This window comes from Leucoraja erinacea, chromosome 3 (genome assembly GCF_028641065.1).
Source record: "Leucoraja erinacea ecotype New England chromosome 3, Leri_hhj_1, whole genome shotgun sequence".
Lineage (NCBI taxonomy): Eukaryota > Metazoa > Chordata > Chondrichthyes > Rajiformes > Rajidae > Leucoraja > Leucoraja erinaceus.
Window position 1 is genome coordinate 33,919,465 of NC_073379.1, and position 12,318 is coordinate 33,931,782.

Here is a 12,318-nt window from a genome sequence, read left to right on the forward strand (position 1 = left end):
CCTGCTGCTGCTTCTGCTTCCATTCCTCCCTCGGCCCCGGCTCTCCAACACTCGCGGCCCATGCAATTGATATGAGTTTTGACATTTTCGTAGATCACAGAATTTCTCACGACAGAACGTGAGAAATTTGTGATCAGCGTGAGAGTGTGAGAATTTGGCCAAATGCGTGATTCTCACGCTCAATGCGTGAGAGTTGGCAGCCCTGAGTCTATCTAGGCCTTTCATTATTCAATAGATATCAGTAAGATATCCCCTCATCCTTCTAAACTCCAGCGAGTACGAGCCCAGAACCTCACCCTATCAAATTATCCTCATACTTTAACCCAATCATCCCCGGGATCATTCACGTAATCCTCCTCTGAACCTCCTCTCCAACACAGGTGCATCCTTCCTCAGGTATGGGGCCCCAAACTGCTCACAAAATTCCAAATGTGGTCTGACCAGCGCCTTATAAAGTTCGTGTTACATACTTGCTTTTATATCCCAATATCTCCATGTCTGGTCTACTGTTGGACTCTGAACTCGAGATGTGTTATGAAATGCTTTGCAATGTTAAAGAAATGCAAGAAGATGTTCCCTTATTAGATGCTGGCTTATTTGCAGCATAAGGTATCTTCTGGTTTTGTCGTGTCTTTCATTTGCACTACTGTATTTCTGTGAACCCTGAATGGAAATTCCTTTAATCATACACTCTGCTCCAAGATAAAAAAAGTATTTTACTCAAATTTCAACTTTCCGTCTGAAGGGATGGAACCCAACCCTCATGTCAACGTCACGTATTGTTTTTCTCCAGAGACGTTGCTGAGTTACTCCTGCACTTTGTGTCTATCTACAATTTTCTGAAGTATTTCTCACCAAATGAGGCAAACATTCTGATGCAAAATATTGCTTGGTTTCGTGCCTCGTAGGCTTCGGCATGTCATAAAAACAGAGGATAGACACCTATAGCTGGATAAACTCAGCGGGTCAGGTAGCATCTCTGGAGAAAAAAAGAGCAGGTGACGTTTCGAGTAAGAGACCCTTCTTCAGACCTAGGACTTGAACTTCCTGAATTCTCAGACCAGCATAAAGGGCATCGAAAATAAGAGGAGGGAGGCATATAATCCCCGCGATAAACCCTGTTCAACTTGCATATTAACAATGTTTATGGTATTTTTGCAACATGCACCGCGTAGTCTTGCATGTGCAGGGTGGCTGATAAACCCTCTAACGCTGGGACTGATTAGCAGAGATGTTTCCCTTGTTCTATCCACTCCTCTTCCCCCCTCACCATTGCCACAACATTTTTCTGAAGTATTTCTCAGTAAATGAAGCAAACATTCGGAGGCTGAGGCAACTTTTACCCCGGGTTAAAACCGATTGAATCTTTCCCCTTCCCTTCAGCTCACCACGTGCTTCCTCCAGCAGATAGCGAACACCAAAACATATGAGTCTGCAGCGCTGGGAGCGCGTCTGACCGATAGTAACCTCGCGATTTCGATCAGCTGTAGGCGAGCTACTGGAGGTTAAAAAAAACCTCGCTTGTGCTTGTAACGGAGGGAGAGAGGCAGACGCACAACGGAGGTTGTACAACCTGCAGCCCTTCGCGTTTATTCACCGGCACTTCTCACTGGAAATGACAAGGGACTGAAAACAAACCTGTATAGAAAGGTGAGAGATTCCGTCTTTTACCGCTTGTGCTGGATTTCTTAAAACAAAGAAACTTTAACATCGCTCCTATTAAAATGGGAAGGGGAACCTTTTGTTTCAGTTGGGATGAATTCTCCTCCATCTGAAGGACATTAATGCAAAGGATTTTATTTTTTTTCTTGTTTTAAGGCGTGGATTAAATTGTGTTTTAAAGAACAATGGAGATGTTGTATTTGGTTGATAAAAGCTTACTGATTCTTGAGTGCTCATCACTGTTAAACAAAGCCATGCTAATCGGCACCCTGTTTCATCAGAAGTGTGGGAAGTTTTTTAATTAAACTTTGTCGGTCGAAATGATTTGCTGCATTTTCTAACCCTGCGAACAACAGTCCAAGTTCATTTCATCATTTTGTGTTTCTGTGCCATTATTATTTTAAAGAAAACACACCAGCCTCTAGTTTTAATGATGATGAAACTAGAAGCTGTGTTGGCATTAGCGAGGAAATGGCTTGGCACTTCGCGATGTTTTGGTTCCTACAGTCGGGGTGAGAGGGGACATAAATATCACCAATTCTTGCTATGTCGTCGTGTCGAAAGAATAAAGTGGTTCCATAGAATCACTCCGAGTTGCAAAGAGGAGCCTGTGAAAAAGTAACTCAAATACTTTAGTTGGCTTTCCCTTCTTTATTCTATTCCCATTGCAAAATATCCTCAGTTCCTCTTTGGTGCAAACTTCTTGTGAAACTACAGAATGTATTTAAGTATAAGGGGTACTGGAGTTGAAGTGCCTTTGAAAATGTCTGGTGCGGAGAGGGGGGCATCTTTCTTACAATTAATCATTTCTTGAAGCGGCAACTGTGTGGGAAGAAACTGCAGGTGCTGGTTTAAACCGAAGATAGACACAAAATGCTGGAGTAACTCAGTGAGACAGGCATCATCTCTGGAAAGAAGGAATGGGTGACTTTTCGGGTCGAGACCTTCTTCTGAATTTTGTGTCTATCTTGAAGCATTAAATCATTTATCGGGTTTTGCCAGTTGCACAGCCCCTGATCAATTTAGTAACCAGACACGTGGTTTGCTGCTGGTCAATGTTTGCGTTATTGGTTTTTTTTCAAGATGCCTGTCGCGTTCTAAAGTAAAAGACAATTATATAAAGAAAGGAAAGAGAGATTGAGGATCACAGGTGACAATGCTGAGAATGTGCACATTCTAATCCATGTTTTACAATTGTCCGGGAATAATTTTGCACTCCCTTCCTGGGATCTGAGTAGATGCGTGGGAAAGTCCTCAGTTAAATCTTTTTTTTAACGTTGAGCAATTCATAAAGTATTTGAAAAGCCATTTAAAAACCATGATTTTGCCAATGTAAGTGAATGGGGAAAACTGCAAATAAATAATATTTAGACTTGCTAAGTAAAGCCCCAAGAATTATTATTTGGTATTTATAATAAATTGTCTAATATTATAATTTTACCAAATGATTTACTATGTACTTGTATGCAAACATGTATTTGTCCATTGATTCGGTGATACAAGTATTTAAAACAAACTGAAGAGCTATTTAACTCGCTGAACCCATCATCTCTCCAAATAACTATCTGTAATGGCCATGCAAATGTTCCTTTCCTGAGTTTGTACCTGGATCATAGCTGAAGCTTAGCATTGACCATACACTATCTGAAATGGTGGTGGTTGTATTTCAAACTGTAACATTACGATTGGGATAGATACTGGTTTCAGATGAAGACAACGCATTGTCATTGGAACAACCAAAATGGTGATTGATTGGAACAAAAAATGTTTTAAAGAATATTTTGCATTTATAGAACATCACTCACAATTTCCCAAAAGGTTTTGCAGCCATGATCACATTTTTCCATTGTCCCTTTTGTACTGTCAAAATGAGAGTTGATCTATTCACAGCAAGGTCCCAGAAATAACACTGTGATAATAATCATCTGTATTCTGTAATATTGTGAGAAGAATGAAGATTGGACCACATAGAAAATTACCACGTGTTCTCTGAAATATTGCGATGTGATCTGTACGTTAAGCAGAGAAAGACTAATGAGCCCCAGTATAACATCTCATCTGAATGGTAATACTTCTGGCAATGTGGCGCTCTTCCCACCTCGTTGTATTAGCCTGCCTACTCGAGGCTTCAAGTTGGATCTTGACCCCACAGATTTCCAGCTCAAACGTCAAGGTTATTCGTAACTTAGCCACAGCTGTCAGCCAAATACAATTTTTTAATAATACTTTTAATGAGGTTATTTCTGGTTGGGAAAAAAAAAAAAATATTCCGTAGGATGGGAAAACTCATTCCAGGATAACATCCGGTAAACTATCAGGGTAAGATAGATTCTAAAATCGGAATTACAAAAACTTGGGGGGGAGGGGGGGGGGGGGAGATGTCTTCTCTGCCCCCCCCGGGTTTTCCGCCCCTATCTGCTACCATCGGTAAACTACCACATTTTCAGCAGATTCAGCAAATCATGGGTCGTCGGGCTGGTAGCCCTGCCGGGGAAGTGGCACCTCGGCCCCATGGGCAGCCGGAAGCCTCGGTACAACAAACAATAGGTGCAGGAGTAGGCCATTCGCCCCTTCGAGCCAGCACTGCCATTCAATGTGATTATGGCAGATCATCCCCAATCAGTACCCCATTCTTGCCTTCTCCCAAAATAACCTGACTCCGTTATCTATAAGAGCCCTATCTAGCTCTCTTGGAAATATCCAAAGAATTGGCCTCCACCGCCCTCTGAGGCAGAGAATTCCACAGAATCACAACTGTGTGGTTAAAGTATTTCCTCGTCTCTGTTCTAAATGGCTTACCCCTTATTTTTAAACTGTGGCCCCTGGTTCTGGACTCCCCCAACATCGGGAACATGTTTCCTGCCTCTAGCGTGTCCAAACCCTTAATAATCTTGTATGTTTCAATAAGATTCCCTCTCATTTTTCTAAACTCCAGAGTATACAAGCCCAGTCGCTCCATTCTCTCAGCTTATGACTGTTCCGCCATCCCGGGAATTAACCTTGTAAACCTACAATGCACTCCCTCAATAGCAAGAATGTCCTTCCTCAAATTATGGGACCAAAACCCTAATTTCAATGTGATCTTGGTTGATCATCCCCAATCAGTATCCCGTTCCTGCCTTCTCCCCTTATAGAAAATAGGTGCAGGAGTAGGCCATTCGGCCCTTCGAGCCTGAACTGCCATTCAATATGATCATGGCTGATCATCCAACTCAGTATCCCGTACCTGCCTTCTCTCCATACCCCGTGATCCCTTTAGCCACAAGGGCCACATCTAAGTCCCTCTTAAATATAGCCAATGGACTGGCCTCAACTACCTTCTGCGGCAGTGAATTCCAGAGATTCGCCACTCTCTGTGTGAAAAATGTTTTCCTCATCTGACCCCTTGTTCTGGACTTGACTCTGCTATATTGACTATGCCCTGACTGCTATTTTTAAGAGTCCTATCGAGCTCCCTCTTGAAAGCATCCAGAGAACATGCCTCCACCGCCCTCTGAGGCAGAGAATTCCACAGACTCACCACTCTCTGTGAGGAAAAAGTGTTTCCTCATCTCCGTTCCAAATGGCTCACTCCTTATTCATAAACTGTGGCCCCTGGTTCTGGACTCCCACAACATCGGGAACATGTTTCCTGCCTCTAGCGTGTCCAAGCCCTTAACAATCTTGTATGTTTCAATGAGATGCCCTCTCATCCTTCTAAACTCCAGAGTGTACAAGCCCAGCTACTCCATTCTCTCAGCATATGACAGTCCAGTCATCCCAGGAATTAACCTTGTAAACCTACGCTGCACTCCCTCAATAGCATGAATATTCTTCCTCAAATTAGGGGACCAAAACTGCACACAATACTCCAGGTGTTGTCTCACTAGGGCTCTGCACAACTGCATAAGGACATCTTTGCTCCTATATTCGATTCCTCTTGTTATAAAGGCCAACATGCCATTTGCTTTCTTCACTGCCTGCTGTACCTGCATGAGTTTTATTGTATTGGATATTGCTGCATTGGATATTGTAAAGTAAGAGAGGGAGTTAGGGCGATTTAAGGGAAACAAATCTTCTGTAGCTGTTGTCAGTGGCAGTGTATCCCAAGCAAAACATGGACAGAAAGAGAGAACTTTTGGAATACAGTTCAGCTTTCATTTGTAATTAAAAAGCGCTGGTCACACCTTCAGAGACATGGGTTCAGTCCTGACATTGTGTCTTCTGTGTGGAGTTTGCATGTTATCAATGCAACCTTGTGTGTTTGCATTGAATTGCTCCAGTTTCCTCCTGCATTCAAAGATGTATAGGTTGGAAAGTTAATTGACCACTATAAAGCGATGCTTGCGGATAGATGAGTGCTAGAATCTAGAAGAAGTTGATGGGAATGTGGGAAGAATGAAAAATTGAATTAATATAGATTTATTATAATGGACGGTTGATGATAGAGTGCGGTCTTGCCTCCCGTTTCGGCATTGGGGACCTTTTGAACTAGCTTTATTTGGACTTAATTGGAGTTTATCTTGCACTAAATGTTGTGTACTTTATCTGTACACAGTGAACGGGTTGATTGTAATCATGCATAGCTTTTTTGACTGGATAGCATCCAGACATAGCTTTACACTGTTCCTTGGTACTCACAACAGTAATAAACTAAACCAAATGTTTGGCATGAACCTGGTGGGCCAAAGGGTCCGTTGCCATGCTGTATCTCCTTATAACAGAGATCTTGGAAGATTGTGGGGCCAAAGATGTTTACAGTAATTGGGTGGGTAAGCCCTTGGAGTGGATCAGTGAGCTCTGGGGTGAAGAAAATTTGAGCACGTTATGTTTGGGTAACTGACTTTTGGGTATGCTCAAGCTCAAGGAGGTTGCACGATAGGATGCTAGTCACGAGTGTATGGAAATAATTAAATCTAGTGGTAACAAAGTCATGATTCAGGTTTTCAGTAGAACATAAGCAAAAACGAAATCTTAAATTGAAGGAAAATGCTGTGCATCTGCACACCAAGCATGCAGTTTGTCTCATGCAAGAAAGGGGCCTAGTTTGGATAATGAACAAGTGTCACATGTTGTACAACCTTTGCAGAGAAATCAAAGGTAAAAGCAAAGAAAGGCCATGAGTGGTGTGGAAGATGGAGTATTGAACTAAAGAACCAGAGTTTAACTAGCTAGTACAAGCCCAGATTAGGTTTGGAATTCCATGTCCAATTTTGATCCATAATGAATTCAAAAAGACTGCCAAGTACCATTAATTGAAGCATTTAAAATGGTAAACATCCTGTGTCAACTTTGGTTAGATCTTATTTGGAGTAATGTGTCCCATTACAGAGATATGAAGTCCTTTGAGGATGCAAGAGTTTATCAGCATGCCGCCTGGGTTAGAGGGTATTGCCTGTAAGGAGAGATTGAGCACTATTGAGATTATTTTTGCTGGAGTGTAGAGGCTTCGGGGAGATCTGATAGAAGTTTATAAAAATAGGAGAAGCATAGAGTACAGTCATTTTACCCAGGGTAGAAATGTCAAGTGCTTGTGGGGATAGCTTTAAGATGAGGGGGGAAAGTTTAAAGGTGATGTATGGGGAAGTTCTTTGTACAGAGAGTGGTAGGTGTCTGGAACACACTGCCAGGAATGTTGGTGGAAACAGTGTTTTAAGAAATTTCAAATGGCACATGGATATGTAGGGAATGGAAAGATATGGATCGTGTGCAGGCAGAATTGATTAGTTTATGTTGACATCATGTGGGGCAGAGACATCATGGGCTAAAGTGTCTGTTCCTGTGTTGTATTGTTCTGTGTTCTATGTCTTTGTGGCAGACTATCTCAATTGGGCAGCTTACAGAAAATGAGCCATATGCCACAGAAGCATAAGAAGGTTTGTTCTTTTGACAAGGGGTTTCAACATGTGGAATAAATTAGTAGATTGTGTGATGAGCGGTGATTTTCTGTAACAGTAAATAGAGTTGGGTGATTTCCTTGTTGTGACTAATTTTGTATAGTAGAGAAAAATATATATAAATTGTTTGGGTATGTAGCTCATGGTCATAGTTTATTTTACTTGTTTCAGTGAGCTGGTAGGATTTTCCCAGAACTATATCGCTTTTGCCTTGGCCTAGAATTTTCTTATCTGTCTTTCACCTTTCCCAGGAGATTATTTGATTTTTTTTTTTGCTGAAGAAAGTACTGTGGGCATGATGTTGAGGTGTGCAGTGACTATTTGTGCCAGGTTTAATTTGCTGACTAGCAGTTTTCAATCTGCCATTTTATATTTCAATAGGTTTATAGAACATTTTACCAACTATGATAATCTTATTTTCATTCCAATGAGGCATCCCACATGCAACTGCAGTTAAACATTCCATGGTGTATGTAGAAATATAATTATTTTGGGAACAACTTCAAGAAAACAATGATATTTTACTTAGTTATTTTTCTGAAAAATAAACTTGGCGTAGAACTTTTTAATTGTTTTAATTTTATGAACAAGAAATATATTGGAATACTTTCATGATTTATGCCAATTAAATTAAAACAATATTACAAAATGTAATGGGTATTATAATATTACATTGGAATTTTACATTGCCAGCCGTATTTGCCTTCGTTCTGGATCCCATCCTGATGACTGTGTCTCTGATACTGCAGTGCTCCATCAGCACTGTGTTGGAGTGGCAGCATAGGTTTCTGTCCTTAAGTTGATGAAGTCAGTCTTGAACCAAATGAGGTGAGAGTATTTCTTTACTCACAGAACCACAATTATTTCTCCTTTTTATTCTTTCACTGTTGTGGGCCTCACTGCCAAGGTGGTGGCATCTGCCTTCTTGGCAATTAGGTAGGTTTCTGGGAAGTTAAGAATGAGACATGTCATGCTCGTGATTCTCTCCACCAGAATCCATCTTTAAAGACCAATAATGAACCACATGAAATGTTATATCTGAGAGTCGGGTAGCTTCATGATCACTAGCACGGACACTGTTAAAAATTGTATTTATTTAATTAATGCCTTTTATGTTTACCAGCTGCATTGCTGGGATTTGACCTCCTGTCTGGTTCATTTGTCAACATGTATGGATTAGTAGATTGGTAAATGACTTACTGATACAGTGCGGAAACAGGCCTTTCGGCCCACCGAATGTGCGGCAACCAAAAATCCACATACAGCAGCCCTGTCCTACTCACGAGGGACAATTTACAATGTTTAACTAAGACAATTAATAGTACATCTTTGGAATGTTGAAGGAGCCAGGGAAAACCCACTTGGTCACGGGGAAAACATACAAGCTCCATACAGATAGCATCTGTAGTCAGGATCGAACCTGGGTGTCTGGTGCTCTAAGGCAGCAATTCTACTGCTGCATCGCTGTGCTGCTCCCTTTTTACAATTTTGCCAGATGAAGATGGGATTATTTTGCACTGATTTATGGATTTATTGGATGAATGGATTTATTCTACTTCTTGCACAATTCCCTCAAATCTCATACAGCCATAATACACACAGTCTGAGTATGATCAGGGATCCACAGGGTGCACATTTTTAAATGTAGGGCTGAGTTGAGAGTGCTGCTTAAAAAGGACACATGGAGATCTTAGCTATTTTGATAGAACAATGGTGAACAAAAGCAATGATGATACTGTAAGTCTTGAACTGAATACGATACACCAGTTGAGACTTAAATCTTAGTTGGGTCTCATTTATTGCATTCAGCCTGAATTGTTTCCGTCCGATCTGGGAAGAGGGTTGAGACAATTTTTTTAATAATTGGGCAAAATTGTGAAGGGAATTGCTTTAGTATACATTGAGAAGCTGCTTATATTGGCAGATGGTTTGACAATTAGAGAACATCGATAATTGGCAAAGAGCAGATGAAGAATCAATTTGTTTGAGGGTGAAGTTATTATGAATCGAAATATCACAGTGAAAGAAACACCAGTAACTTTCTAAAGAAGTTGAAAGCAACTGCAGATACTGGAATTTTTTGCGAAGAAACTAAATGCTGGAGTAACTCAACAGGTCAGGCAGCTTCTGTAGAGGGAAAAGAACAGACGATATTTTGCTCACCAAGCTTCTCTAGCACAATATTTTTCTCTTCTAAAGGAAATTGGGTTTAAACTGAAAAAAAGTTGCTGTTTCTTTTTAACTCTACTTATTACTTTATTGTCATTGTGGTGCATACAATGAAATTCAGGCACACTTCCTGAGTGGAGCTCAAATGTACAAGATAAAAAAATACCAATAAAATAACAGCAAAATAGTGAGAAAAATAAAAATTGTTCATACTCGCATGCACATGCTGTGACATATACACACAGTATCATACACATTATGCCTACATATGCACCCTTACCAGAATATAAGATATTGCACTCAGGAGGTCATTGTCAGAATATAAGATATTGCACAGAAGAGTATTATAATAATAGATATTTTAAAGGAATATATCAGTATTGCACAAAGGTAGGTATTGTACAGTATAAATATTGACATGGGAGGGGGGGGGAGGGTTGTTTAAGAAGGAACTTCAGATGCTGGAAAAATTGAAAGTAGACAAAAAATGCTGGAGGAACTCAGCAGGTGAGTGTCACACTCATTTCACAAAAAGGGTCTTGATCTGGAATGTCGCCTATTCCTTCTCTCCATAGATGCTGCCTCACCCGCTGAGTTTCTCCAGCAATTTTTTTACTGGGGGAGGGGCTTTCAGTGCAGAGTTCAGTGTGGTAATGGCCTTGGGGTAGAAACTGTTTGTTACGTCACTGTTTGAAACTGTGTGGTGTGCGCTTTGATGGACCTGCAGTGCTTTCCTGTGGACAGAAGGGCAAACAAGTGATGTGCGGGGTGAGATGGGTCCTTTAGGATGCAGGATGCCTTCCGCAGGCAACGGAAGCTATTGATGTCTTCCAGGGCAGGCAGATGTGGAAAGGGTAATGGCAGAAGGCACTTTCAAAGCGATAGCACAGGCATAATGAGGAGAATGGCCTCCTCTCTGCCATCAGATCCCATGATTCTTTAACCACTTGAATGAATGCGCAGTTGAGATATTCCACAGTGGCGATAATGTCTTGGGCAATGCTGCACTTCCTCTTTACAGTAATAGAATATTAGACTTGCTTTGCATTTGTCCATAGCTAAATTGGACTATATGATCCGCCAGATGAGAGACTATTACAATACACTGGAAGCTGTCTCACTCAGAGTTATAAGTATCTTGCTGCACAGTAACAAATTTGATCATGAAGTAAATTACTGAGGCAGGAAAATTTGCTGCTAATGGACTCCCTGATGGTATTGGATAAAATGCAATCCGAAAACGCAAAGAAGAGAAGATAATTTAATTATATTAAATGCAAATTTTATTAAACGCAAAGAAGACAAGATTATTTAATTGCATCTACATGTGTATACAGCTATGTTAATAATTTTTTGTAAGTCTGTATGTTTTCTGAATTCCTGATTATAGGTTAGTTGAGGTATGACAGAATGGCACAAACACTCACTCCAGATTGCTTTAAATTATGACCTTTGTAAGCAATCCTTAACTTGCTTGGGATAACTAAGCAGCTATGTGTGATAATTACACAATCAAAGCTTGATAACAGCATTGGTTGCTTAAAACTTAAATGCTTAGATTAGAACTTTTGTACATCCACAAGGAAAGCAGATCTGATATGTTTGCAAATCATCCCATGACCTCTTTCCACACTCATCCAGCCATTTCCACAAAGCAAGACAAGACCATTGCCTTGATTTGCAGCATTATTTTTGGAAAGAAAGCAATTGTTTAAAATGTGTTGGTAGTGGATTGATTATTTTTAATTTGATGAAAATTAAGATTACCAATTGAAAAACGGTGCCTGCTAAGGTGCCTATAGTTGCCTGTACATCTGAACTGAAGATGTGAATCTCAGTGAAAAATGATAGGCTTGTATACAGTACTCATTATCTTGCAAGACAGCCCATGGTGCTTTCCAACTGGGGTGTTACTTTTTGAAGTACAGGTGCACAACCTTTTATCCGAAAGCCTTGGGACCAGACACTTTTCGTAATTCGGAATTTTTCGGCTTTCGGATTGGAAGATTTTTAGCGTAGATTTTAATGGCTGGCTTAGTGGTAGCCTTTACAATTCCTCAACACAATCCACAGTGACTATACCTCATCAGTCCCTATGTCTTCCCTCGCAAGGGACTGAATTCCATCCCTCACCAGCAGGGCTACCCCACCTCCTCTTCCCACCTGCCTGTCCTTTCTATGGGATGTATAACCCTGAATATTAATTTCCCAGGCCCGATCCTCCTGCAGCCACGTCTCAGTAATCCCCACAATGTCATATCTACCAACCTCTAACTGAGCCTCAAGCTCATCTACTTCTTATACTTTGCGCATTCATATACAATACTTTTAATTCCTTACGCATCTCACCTTTCACATCGATCCCTATTACACTTGGCCATACTCTCCTATCCCTTTGTGAGCTTCCTTTCCGGTTAATTCTGGGGTCATTAACCATCCCTTTACTCTCTTTCCCTTTAACTCCATCCTTGACTATCTCATTTGACACCCCACCCCCGTTATTCAGTTTAAAACCACCTGTATAGCAGTCGCAAACTTGCCTGCCAGAATGCTGGTCCCCCATCAGTTACGATGCAATCCGTCCCTTTTGTGCAGTTCCCCTTTACCCCAA

The 12,318-nt window shown here is 40.9% G+C and overlaps 1 protein-coding gene across 1 annotated transcript in view; it reads left to right on the forward strand.

Annotated features, from left to right (window-relative positions):
- Positions 1–1,401: 1,401 nt before the first annotated feature.
- The window catches only part of LOC129695446 (phospholipid-transporting ATPase ABCA1-like), a 142,230-nt gene continuing 131,313 nt past the window's right edge, over positions 1,402–12,318 (forward strand). Inside the window, exon 1 of the mRNA XM_055632404.1 lies at positions 1,402–1,650. The gene's annotated coding sequence lies outside the window, so the exon portion shown is untranslated. The remainder of the gene's footprint in view (positions 1,651–12,318) is intronic.